Source organism: Leopardus geoffroyi, chromosome A2, assembly GCF_018350155.1.
Source record: "Leopardus geoffroyi isolate Oge1 chromosome A2, O.geoffroyi_Oge1_pat1.0, whole genome shotgun sequence".
Taxonomy (NCBI): domain Eukaryota; kingdom Metazoa; phylum Chordata; class Mammalia; order Carnivora; family Felidae; genus Leopardus; species Leopardus geoffroyi.
The window spans coordinates 3,426,192-3,438,915 of record NC_059331.1 but is presented as its reverse complement, the minus strand read 5'-3'; positions in this window follow the sequence as shown (position 1 = coordinate 3,438,915).

Genomic DNA, 12,724 nt, shown 5'->3' with positions numbered 1-12,724 from the left:
GAAGCTCGGCCCCGCCCCCATCGCCCCGCCCCCATCGCCCCGCCCCGCGGCTCCGCCCCGCTCCGGCCCCGCCCGCGCGGAAAGGCCCGAAGAGGGGCCGGCGGCGGGGGCGGGCGGAGGACGTAGGCTCAGCCAATGGCAGAGCCGGCGACGTACGAAGAGGCCAATGGGAGAAAGTCGCCGGGAGGGGCGGGGTCTGGGGCGGGGCCAAGCAGCTGCGGGGAGGTTCCTCCGGAATCGTGAAATGGGCCGGATGCGGCGTGGGGCGGGGGCGAATGAGGCAAAGAAAGGAGAGGAAGGAGATCCTGAGTCGAAAACAGCGAGAGACCCGGTGGGGAGGGGGCGGGGAGACAGAGACTGAGAGAAGCAAAAAGAAAAACAGGCCAACTCTGGCTCCGGGCAAGCCCCTTACTCCTTTGAGACTCCCTTTACCCACCTGGGTAATTGGAAATTTGGGCCGAAGCACGTTTCTTAGAGTACGTCCCTGAGGAACCCTTTCTATCAGAATCACCTGGGAGCCCCTTTAAAAAATGTAGATTCCTGTAGCCCCAGATGGGCTGAATCTGACCCAAGGTTGGACATAAATCTTCCCGGGCTCAAGTAAATTCTCAGGTGAGGTTTGGGGCAGTGGCTGGGTGGACGGAGCCTGGAAACCCCACCAGGGACTCCCAGATCCAGCCTCGATTTCCATGGGAATGAGCCGGCAGAGCACACTGGAGCCTCGTGGCCGCCAGCGGGTAAGGTGGCTGGGCCAGCGGCCCCCCCCCCCCCCCCCCCGCCCCCAGGAGGATGCAGCTGTGAGTCCTGGGAACTGGGCCCAGGAGCGGCTCCCAGCTCCCCTGCTGCTCGGTTTCCTCCCCGCATCCCGGCTCTGGGTCCCAGTTCCAGCGAGGGCCAGGGGTGGTCAGGGGAGGCCAGACAGCACATGTCTGTGAAGTGCCTGCCGTGTCCACTGGGACACACACAGCCCCGGCACAGATTTTTGCTCATGAGGCAAAAATAAATGAAATGTCCCCTTATCCCATTTTGGACAGGGAAAACTGAGGCCCAGAGAGGGGCAGTGACTTGCCTGAGGGCACACAGACGCAGGTGGCTAGCCCATTCAAACCTAAGAATGCTGGTCCCACCTCTTGCCCTCAGCCGGGTCCTGCCCTCTCCCTATCCAGTGCTTATCCTCGGCACCGTTGACATTCAGGTCCTGTATTCCTGCTGCGGGGGGGTGGGGAGACGTCCTGGGCACTGTGGGGGCTGAGCAGCATCCCTGGCCCCCACCCACTGGCCACCAGGAGCCCCCTATCCCCCCTCCAGGTCCCGACAATTAAAAATGCCACCAGCCGTTACCAAGTGTCCCCTAGGGGGCAGAATCACCCCAGCTGAGACCCACTGTTAGAGCTCCATTTCTTGGAGCCTGGGCCCCAAACTGTGAACACCCCTTCTTTCGAGCAGGGTGGCTAATGAGGCCGCAGAGGCCGAGCGAACTGTTCTTAGCGTCTCATCAAACGACAGCAAATCGTTCCCGTGAGTCCAGGGTGGGGCATGGGTGGAGTGTGGCCAAGGTGGGCGCGCACCCAGCTCTTTCGTGGTCTGCCCTTACGTGTTGACCTCTCAGAGCCCTGGTTTTCCGAATCTGTGACGTGGGGGTAAGAAGGGCTACGGGTTCTCAAATGAGGACAAAGGAAAAGTGCCCACACAGATGTGCAGAAATCAGTTCGTCCGCGCGTTGTGGGTGAGAATGCGAAAAAGGTGCAGGCAGACGCAGCGGAACAGTCTGGTGGGTCCTCAGAAAGCGAAATGACCATATGATCCAGGAGATCCCCTCCTAGGTGTCTCTCTGAAGGCAGGGGCTCGAACAGATGATCACACGAATGTGCGTAACAGCGGTATTCACAAGAGCCAAAAGGTGGAAGCAACCCAAATGTCCGTCAGCGGATGGACAGGTAAACAAAACAGGGGCCAAACATACCCTGGAATACTATTCAGCCACAGAAGGAAGGAAGTTCTGACTCATGCCGCAACACGGATAAACCTCGAAAACATAAGTTTACGATGCCAGGCATAGGACAAGTATTGTATGATTCCAATTTCCTTTTTTTTTTTTAACTTAAAAAAAATTTTTTTTTAATTTTTTCAATATTTATTTATTTTTGAGAGAAACAGAGCGTGAGCAGGGGAGGGGCAGAGAGAGAGGGAGACACAGAATCCAGAGCAGGCTCCAGGCTCTGAGCCATCAGTACAGAGCCCATCGCAGGACTGGAACCCACGAACTGTGAGATCATGATCTGAGCCGAAGTCGGAGGCTTGACTGATTGAACCGCCCAGGCGCCCCCTTATTCCACTTTCTTGAGGGACCCAGAGTAGGCGAATCCATAGAGATGAAAAGTAGGGCAGAGGTGACCAGGAGGCTGGGGAGAAGAGAATGGTTAGTGTTTAATGCACACAGAATGTGTTGGGGACGATGGAGAATGTCTGAAGATAGATGGTGAGGTGGTCGAGACAACAGTGTTTGTGGGCTTAATGCCCTGAGTTAGACACGTAAAAATGGTTATAAGCATACACTTTATATTGTATATTTACCGCAATTTTAGAAAACGAATAATGTAATATACCGAAACCACTGACTTGGATGTTTTAAATGGGTGACTTTTATGGTGTACGAATTACATATTTTTTTTTTATTTTTTTTTCAACGTTTATTTATTTTTGGGACAGAGAGAGACAGAGCATGAACGGGGGAGGGGCAGAGAGAGAGGGAGACACAGAATCGGAAACAGGCTCCAGGCTCTGAGCCATCAGCCCAGAGCCTGACGCGGGGCTCGAACTCACGGACCGCAAGATCGTGACCTGGCTGAAGTCGGACGCCCAACCGACTGCGCCACCCAGGCGCCCCACATATTTTTTTTTTTAATAAAGCTGTTTTTTAAGTGCCCAGCAGCATACCTGGTAAGAATAACATCAGAGCAAGGGTTTTTTTTTTTTTTTTTTTAATTTTTTTAAATGTTAAAATTTAAATAAATGTTATTTATTTTCAAGAGAGAGAGAGAGTGTGTGTGTGAGTGGAGGAGGGGCAGAGAGAGAGGCGGGGCTGGGGGCGGTTGGGGACACAGAATCCGAAGCAGGCTCCAGGCTCTGAGCTGTCAGCACAGAGCCCCACACCGGGCTCCAACTCACAAGCCGTGAGATCATGACCTGAGCCAGGGTCAGACATTTAACCGACTGAGCCACTCGGGTGCCCCTCAGGGCTAGTTTTTATCCAGTACCTATTACGTGGCAGTCGGGGGTCGGCTTAAAGTTAATCACTGTACGTAGATTAATTCACCAAAACTTCAAAGCAACTCTGCGTTGGGATACAAACGTCCCATTTCACCGATGATGACGTCGAGGCTCAGAGGAAGCAAGTGACCGTCCCAGGTGGTGACAGAAGTAGGCTCAGAACCTGGGACAGTACGGATTGTGTGTCATGTGCACAGATCCTCTGGGTGGCCCCAACATCCTTGAGGTCTCCCCAGCTGGGCGGGGGTGGGGAGTGGGGGGCTACACCCAGCAAAAGACCAGGGGCTCTCTCTGGGGTCAGGGACTCAACTCGGAATGGAGGCTCGGCCCGGGATAAAGGGCTATAGCCACGGCTGTGGCTCTGCCGGGATCGGGGGACACTCAGCGGGTGTCGCAGCTCAGCCCAGAGCTCCGGGCTCCACCGGGAATGCGGGCTCAGCGGGGACAGGGGCTCTGTCCCACGTGGCTGGGTCCTAGCTGCGCGGATTCCGGCCGCGCCCGACAGGGGGCGTGTTCGGCGCGCAGCCCGGGCCGCGGTGCCTTCCCTTTGCCCGGAATAGGCGGCCGGGGCGCGAGCGGTGTGCGTGCCGCGGCGGGGTTCCCACGGCCAAGTCACCCTAGACGACGCGTCCAGTGTCACCTGCACCCCAAGACCAGGCCTCACACCCCGCTGGGCTGTGTGACCCACTTCTCTGGGCCCCTGGCTTGCGCCTACGCGAAGGGAGCACGATGATGGGGCGTTGCGGGAGGCGTGGGGGAGGTCGGTGCTCCCAGAAGCTCCCTGAGCCCCTCCGCGCCCTCCTGGCGGCTTCCCCCGTCGCCCCGGGCGCTTTTTATACCGGACTCGGGGGCCAGAGCACCCCAACCCCCCGCCCCAAGCCCAGGCGTAACTCCCACGGGCCGCGATCCCTCAGTGCTCCCAGCCCGTCTGCCTGCCCCCTCCCAAGACCCCTCCCAAGGCCGCTTAGGACGGGAGGACGGCGGGCAGGCCCAGAGGCGCCCGGGAGGAGGGAGCCAGCCTTGCTGCCGCCCCCACCGCGGCCCAGCCCGGGGGGTAGCCTCATGGACCTTTCCCGAGAGCAGTCAGCAGGGAGGTGAGGGGCTGCCTTCACTCCGGGTCACGGCCGTAGCCTCGGGTCAGGGTCACGGGGCCCGGGCAGCTCTCTGCTCCCGCCGACGGGAAGGCGGAGGAAGGTGGGGCGGGACGGTCCCCAAGCAATTTCAGTTCCCAGCCTCCGCCGTCCCCACCGCCTGCGCCTCTCGGGCTGCAGCAGCCGGGCGCCGGGGCCCCAGCCGAGGAGGTGTTTACAAGGGACAGCCGCGCAGACGACGGCCGCCTGCGTGTGGGAGGCGGGCGTGCGCTGAGCCCAACCGCGGGTGTGGATGTGGGTGCGTGCGGTTCAGGTGGGGCTGGGCCCGACCTGCGGCTGCTTCTGCGGGTCGCGAGCCCCCCGTCATTCCTCGGCACGCACGAGAGGCCCGGCGGCAGCGACAGGGCTGTGATGGGGAACACACGGGCAGCTGTGGGAGCCCGGACCGGTCGCCTGACCCCAACTGGCGATCCGGGGAGGCTTCCGGGAGGAGGTGACTAGTGAGCTGAGCCTTTAAGCAAGGGCGGGAGTCAGCCATGGAAGAGGCAGGAAGGAGGGCCCCTTTTATTCTTGGCTTGCTGACCGTGGGCAAATCATAGGTCCTCTCTGAACCTCTGTTTCCTCATCTGTGAATCAGACCCATGATATCCATCTTTGGGGGGCAGTTGTAAAGACTGGCAGAGAGGATTCGGGAAGGTGCTTACCCCGCTGCGAGGGCCCAGCCTGAGGACCCGCTCTTACTATTTGAGGCAGGTCTTTCCCTCCGGCCCGGAGCTCCCAGGCTAAGAGAAGAAGGCATACAGACATTGTGGAATGTCTGAGCAAGGGTACAGAGGTTGGGACGTTCTGGAAGCTGACAGGAAACAGTGTGTCCTGATCAGACCACAGGGACCCTCGGGACATCAAAGGCTGGGTATAAAATTCCAGACTTCACCCTGAGGGCAATGGGGAGCCATGGAGGGTGTTAGAGCCCGAGAGAGATTGGGGTATCGGGAAACTCCTCTAGTAGCCAGAGTGGGGTAGACAGCAGTGGGCAAGACTGGAGCCGGTAGCCAGGGCGGAGGTGTAGGGAAGGAGAAGGGGGTGCCCTGTGACACCCCGCCCCAATCATACCCCACAGGGTGGAGGAGGAGCCGTTGGGGTCCTGAGAAGAGGAGACTGCAGGCCCAGCCGGCGTGTGCGGGGACCTGGCTGGGCTGCCTTTCCCTGGGGACGTAGCTGGGGGCAGAGGCGACTGGAGGGAGTCATTGGCAAGATGGGAAAACCAGCTGTTGGGGAGAGGGCAAGGGCCAAGAAAGGTCAAGGTCAGAGTTGGGGGCACAGTGGGTGCTGAGCCAGATTTGGTTGTGACTTCCCCACCTCCTTCCTCACCCCAGGCTCCCGGGATCCCACAGCCCTGTCTCTCCGGGCGGGTCCCCTCAGCTCACCTGTTCCCTACAGGGCTGGATGGCCCTCCCACGCCGACTTCGGCTCGGGTCGTGGTCTCACGGTTCGTGGGTTCGAGTCCCCTGAGGGTATGTCGGGTTCTGGTGGGCGTGCCCCCATGTCTGCGCTGTGCCTCCAAGCTGGCTCTCGCGCATGGCTCTTGGTTGGGGGCCTCAGCTCTTTACCACGTGGTCTGCCTGGGTGGCCTTGCACCATGGCGGCCGGCCTTCCCCAGAAAGGGCGATGAGCCAGGGGAGGCCGGCGCTGCGACTCCATTTGGCATCACAGGAGAGGCGCCCTCAAACTGGGGAAGCATCGGGCCGGGATCGGCCGAGGGCCAGTCTGAGAGGCGGGTGCTCTCGGCCCAGAGGCCAATGGGGGACGGCAGAGCCGGGTCACGGGTGGAGAGTGAGTTCCCAGGCTCTTTGATCAAGCTGTGCCTGAAATCCTCAGGCTTCCCGGCTTCTGGAATCCGCGGATCCAGCAAGGCCATCTCCTTCGTTGCGCTTCTGTCAGCACAGAGCCCGACGCGGGGCTCCGACTGGTGAACCATGAGATCACGACCTGAGCCGAAGTCGGACGCTTAATCGACTGAGCCCCCCCCGGGCGCCCCCAGCGGTCACCTTAGAAGGCAGGTCCCCCTTGATCTACCGCCCCTCCCCGCAAGCCGAATCAGGGCCTCCCCTGGGGTCCCCGGGGCCCCAGGTGCCCTTCGCCAAATCCACGATCACCCAGCGTCCCAGCAACCCGGTGATACGTCCATCTCTCTGCTCCGGCCTGAGTAGGCCTCGCTCCGGGCGGGTCCCTCCCTGGGGCTTCCCGATATTTGTTGAGCGCCTTAAGGAGGCTTTTTTCTCCACTTGGCGGCTGAGGAAACGGAGCCCAGAAAAGACTCGTCCAGGGTCACCAAGCAAGCGAGAGTCTGAGCCAGGATTCAGCCCCACAGCGGCCTGACTTCCCGTCTGGCTCGGCGCTTTCCTTCACCCTTTGGGCCCCGCTGCTGTCCTGTCTTTCCCTCTCATGGCCAGCCTCTCTGGGTTCCTCACTCTTTCCCTGAGATCCTCCCTCCCCTCCCCGACCGCTGCCTCCAGAACCCCAAAGGGCCAAGGCAATCTAGGAGGGCTTCCTGGAGGAGGGAGCTCCCGGGCAGCGAGGCGTCCCGAGGATTGCGCGCCTGCGACGTGCGATACTCCCAACGGTTGGCTCATCCTCGCCGCTCCCCGAGGCACAGGGCACAGGCGGGAAGTCTATTTCTACAGCCGTCCTCACACCCGCCCCTCTGACTTGGTGACTTCATCGGGGCCAGAGCCGGGGTGGGGGGTGGGGGGGGGGCGGCTGACCTCATCCTCCCACCTCGGGGAAGATGTGTGAGCAGAACCCGGACACCAGGAAACACTAACTCAGCAGCCCCACGCTCGGCCAGAATCTAGGGCAACAAGCACTTTCTGAGCCTTGTCTCAGAGTTCCTGCCGTGGCGCCTGGGGGAAAGGCCTGGTGAAGGCCCTTCTTTACTAGACAGGAAAACGGAGCCCAGAGAGGGAATTGGCTTGCCTGGGGACACACAGCGAGGGGGAGACAGAGCTGAGGCTGGTCTCGCCTCAGCCACTGCCCTCCCTCTCGCTGCATTCTCCCGGAGGCCACCAGAAGAAGCCTGTGAGGACCCGGGTCGGGTCACAGCCTCCCGTGACCCTGGGCCTCCAGAGTTCCCACCCCTCTGGGGGCAAAAGCCCAAGTCCTCCCTATAGCCCCCAAGGCTCTGCCCCATCCCCTCCCCGCCCTCCCTCTCTGCCCCCTGTTCACTCTGCTCCAGCCACTTGGGTCTCCCCCCTGTTCATCGTGCCAGGCAGGTCCCGCCCCAGGGCCTTTGCATGAGCTTCCCCTTTCCTGGGCGTCTGTTTCCCCATGCGTAAAACGGACGGGTCACATCTCCCGGAACTGTGCCAATGGTTTCTACCATGTTACATCCTCCCTAAGTCCGTGATCGTTTAATTAACGTTGTCCTTGAAGCCCGGCCCACATTTGGAACACCAATAAAGGTACTGGGATTTGTTTTTTTTAATTTTTTAATGTTTATTTATTTCTGAGAGAGAGAGAGCGACAGACAGGGCATGAGTGCGGGAGGGGCAGAGAGAGAGGGGGAGACACGGAATCTGAAGCAGGCTCCAGGCTCTGAGCTGTCAGCACAGAGCCCGACGCAAGGCTTGAACCCATGAACCATGAGATCATGACCTGAGCCGAAGTCAGACGTGTAACCAACTGAGCAGCCCAGGGGCCCCAAGGTATTGGTTTTTTCAAAGTCTTTTTCCTTGAATCGCAAAGAAAAATTAGCCTCCTCCTCGTGGCTGGGAGGTGACTGAAGGATGTCATCTGAATCTCACTGGTTATGGCAGCCTTCCGAACCGCTGGTCCCCTGGCAGGTGACAGAGTCGCGGGTGGAAGAGATGTCACAGACCCCCCGGGACCCGACTGGGACTCGAGAAAACCGGAAATAGCATTGAACTGAGCCTTCGCAACTGGATTTTAAGGTTGTTCCGTACCCTGCTGAGTACCCCCCAGAGTCACGCTATGGGTGACAAGGGACGTGGGGCGCTTTGGGCAAGTCTGGCCACAAGATTCGGGGGCCGGGGGCCGAGACGTCACCCTCTCAGGCAGGCCCTTCCGGACAGCCAGCGTTACTCTGCTTCCTCGGTCGTGTTTCCTGTCTCTCCCTAGAATTCATGTCCGGGTGACTGCCTGCCTTGCTCCCTGCTGTGTCTCCAGCACCTAGAACAACTTGGTATACAGTAGGCGCCAAATAAGTGCAGGACGAATGCATGCATCCAGGTCCGCATCTCCTCGTGCCTGGCAGAATGGCGTCCCCAAATGACGTCCCCGTCCCAGTCCCCAGAACCCGTGCCCGTGTCACCTCGTCATGGCAGAAAAGACTTTGCAGGTGGGACTCAGTGAAGAGTCTTGAGATCCTGGACTCTCCGGGGAGCTCACGGGCATCCCGAGGGCTGTTATCAGAGGGAGGCAGGAGCACCGGCGTCTGAGAAGTGACAATGGGGGTGGAGAACCGCTTTCTCGATGTCATTCGAGAAAGACTTGACCGGCGCTTGCTGGCTTTGAAGGTGGAGAAGAAGGTCGTGGGCCAAGGAGCGCAGGAAGCTTCTAGAAGCCGGGAAGAGCAAGGAAACGGGTTCTCCCCTGGAACATCCAGAAGGCGTGGTACCCTGCTGACGCCTCGATGTTAGCTTAGGGGGAGCACAGGACGGAACTATCGGGAAACAAAAGCGTCAGGACCCCGGAGAGCTGCCTCCGAGCCTGATGCCTGCCCGGCAATATCTATGAGACGCCCACCGTGCGCCGACACGGTTCTGGGCGCTGGGGATACAGCGGTGCAGACAATGACAAAATTCCCTGCCTACACGGAGCCGACGCTCCAGTGGGGGAGACACGCAAAAACACAATGTAATAAAGCGCATAATATAACGGCAGGTCATCACTTCTCCGACCAGAGACCTGAAGGAGTAGGGAGCCACGTGGATATTTGTGGAAAGAGCGGGCCAGGCAGAGCAGCAGCACGTGCAAAGGCCCTGAGGCACTCACTCCGGTGAGCTGGGGTGTGGGGGGGGGGCGGGTGGGAGATGGTGGAGGAGAACGGGTGTTCACTGAGTGCACACCGCCAGTGCCCGGGAGATGCCACCTTTAGCCCTCGTCCTTAGGGAAATCCTTTGCCGTACCCAGCGGGATGCGCAGAGGCTGTTCGCGGCAGCACCGTTTGTCACATTAAAACCAGGCATTAACGCAAAAGTCCGTCAAGAGGTGACCAGGTACAGGAAGACGTATTCGTACGATGGAATAGTACACAGCCGCCAAAGGGGAATTAATCAGATCCATACAATCATTTCGGACATTTACTGAGCACCTATGCTCAGTCGGTCAAGCGTCCGACTCTTGATGTCGGCTCGGGTCCTGATCTCACAGTTCACGAGATTAGTCCCCCGTGGAGCCCGCTTGGGATTCTCTCTCTCTCTCTCTCTCTCTCTCTCTCTCTCAAAAACAAATAAAGATATTTTTAATAAAATAAGAGGAAAAAAGCAAGCTGTATTAAGTGTCTACACTATGTGAGTACAGTAATGCATTTTTTTTTAGTAATGCGTGTTTTTAATGCACAAAATAGTCGTATTCACTGTCGGTGGCCGTGACGGTGGCCACGTGAGCTGAGCGTCTCCTTAGTTCTAACGTTTTGTCTGCTTCTTACGAGATGCAAAAAAACCTGCAGCAAATAGGACAGGGGTTAACCCCTCATAGCCGGTCCTGGCGGGAAGGTCCCGGCGTTTGCTAAATTCGTCTTCGCGCTTTTCTCGTTGACTTTTTTTTTTTTTTCAAAATCAAAAATGATTCAAATGCAGGGAGAGAGTCTTGGGGGGTTGAAACAGGTGGGGCAGAGGCGGGGAGGGTGTCTCGGGCAGGAGCCCGGCTTTGGCAAAGTCCTGGCAGGAGCAGGGAGCGCAGCCTTGTGGGAAATGAGGAAGCCTGGAACCTTCGATCGCGTGCTGGCACGTCCCGGTCTTGTGCCCACCCCCCAACTCCAGACCGAGTCCTTCAGACTCTCCCACGTTGTGGGGGATGGGCAGGGCAAGGCAGGAGGTGGCGGTCAGAGTCAACATCTCCCCAGTGGTTGGGAACCAGCGGATACACGGTCTAGTGCAGTAGCCACTCAAAACGTGTGTGCTGAGTGGTGAAGGAATTATTTGGGGAGGGCAGCTGAGAAGGAGAACGAGATACACAGGCTACGTCCGGTTCCCACAATTGTGCTTTATGACTTGCTGTCGTGAGCCACGAGGATGGCGAGGGGACAAAGAAAACGTAACATGACGGCAGGGCGCCCGGGGAGCTCAGTCCGCTAAGCGTCCGACTCTTGGTTTTCGGCTCAGGTCCTGACCTCGCGGCCTGCGGGTTGGAGCCCCGCGTCGGGTCCTGCGCCTACAGTGCGGGGCCTGCTGGGGATTGTCTCTTCCCCACCCCACCCCCGTCCCCCCTCCTTCCCCCCCCTGCTCGCACACTCTCTCAAAGTAAAGAATAAAAAATACACAAATGCAAGAAGATGTAAGACGATGGCATAGAAAGTGAGTGGGGCAGCTTTCTGAGCTGGGGTGGTCAGGGAGGGCTTCCCAGAGAAGGCGACACGGGAGCTGAGACTAATGCGTGGGGCAAGTTGTGCCAGGTGGAGGGGACAGCCGAAGCAAAGCCCCAAGGAGGTGACAAACATAGAAACAGGCGGGTTCCAGAACAGGGCGACCAGGGCTGTGACTGGGGACCCCAGAGATGACCCCCTGGCTCAGACGGAGGGGGGCGGGTCAGCGTCAGGTTTCAGGGAGGAGGCAACTGAGATCCGGGTGTGAATCTTCCCGACTCGGCCCGGTGCCCCCCGGCCGGAAAGCACCCCCCCCCCCAGCCCCGCCGCCCAGCACCCCCCCAGCCAGGAGCCATCCAGAACCCGGACTCACCGCAGCCCAGCCCATCTGGCTCTCCCAGACCACCCTTGGCTCCCACCGCCCTGCGACCCCAGCCCAAACGCCCCCTCTCTGAGCCCCAGCCTGTCCCACCGCTAAGCCCCTGCCTCTGCGGTTCCCTCCGCCTCTCTCCCACCCCTTCCAGAAGCAGCCCCCAAGGAAGAAACTCCGCCTGCCGTCTCCGTCATCTCTGGCTGCGTGAGAAACGACCCCGAACCTGGAGGCCTCGAGGAACACGTATTTCCTGTGGGTCCAGACCCCAGGCAGGGCTTAGCCGGGGGTCCCGCTTCAGGGCCTCACAGGACCACATTCCAGGAGACACCAGGGTGTGGTCTCATCTGGGGGCACGACCAGGGCAGGCTTGGCTGCCGAGTCTGGTCGCGTGCATGTGGGTGGCGTTCGCTTTCCCCGCCAGGTGGCCTTCTCCATCAGGACAGGCGTATGAGAAGAGTCACGGGGGGGGGGGGGTGGACAAGAAGCGGGGTAGAGGGAGGGGGAGGTCCTCTGTCCCCCTCGCTCTCTGCCCCTCCCCTGCTCGTGCTCTCTCTTTCAAAAATAAATAAAACATCAAAAAATCATTTTCAAAATCGTGACAAGGGAGCTTTGAGTCAGAGTTTTTCCCCGTTGCTGTTAAAAAAGAAAAACGTGTATGTATAAACATCCCTCATAATCCAGTTAACAGCCCTGCCTCAGAGCCTTTACACATGCTGTGCCCTTGGCCCAGAATGCTCTCGCTTTGTGTCTCTGCATGGCTCCCTCCTTCACCTCCTCCAGGTCTATGTTCAAGCGTCACCTCCTCAAAGAGGCCCTCCCTGACCACACTGTCTGAAATAAAAATCCTCGCGGGGCGCCTGGGAGGCTCAGTCGGTTGGGCGTCCGGCTTCGGCTCGGGTCACGATCTCGCGGTTCGTGAGTTCGAGCCCCGCGCCGGGCTCTGTGCTGACGGCTCGGAGCCCGGAGCCTGTTTCGGATTCTGTGTCTCCCTCTCTCTGCCCCTTCCCCGCTCATGCTCTGTCTCTGTCTCAAAAATAAATAAAACATTAAAAAAAATTTAGTAAATAAAAATCCCCTTCCCCGACCCCCACCCTCCCTGGTCTTGTCCCCAGCACAGCTCACCTTGTACGTTTATCTTGTTAACCCTCCCTCTCCCCGACCGGAATGTCAACTCCATGAGGGCAGAGACTTCTGTCGGCTTTGTTCACTGTGGTGTTTCTATTACGCAGCATACAGTAGGCGCTTAATGATGGATAGAACCAATGAATTCACATGCACACGCACACACACACGCACATTCTCTGATTACTCTTGCCCCCCCCCCACCCCCCAGCAGAATCCTGAATGTCGACCCCCTTTTCTTAAGTGCCTCCCCACGCCGGTCCCTGGGACATCTGTGGTCTTGACCCTGTCTGTCAGCTCTATGCTCGTTGCTAGGCAACCCAA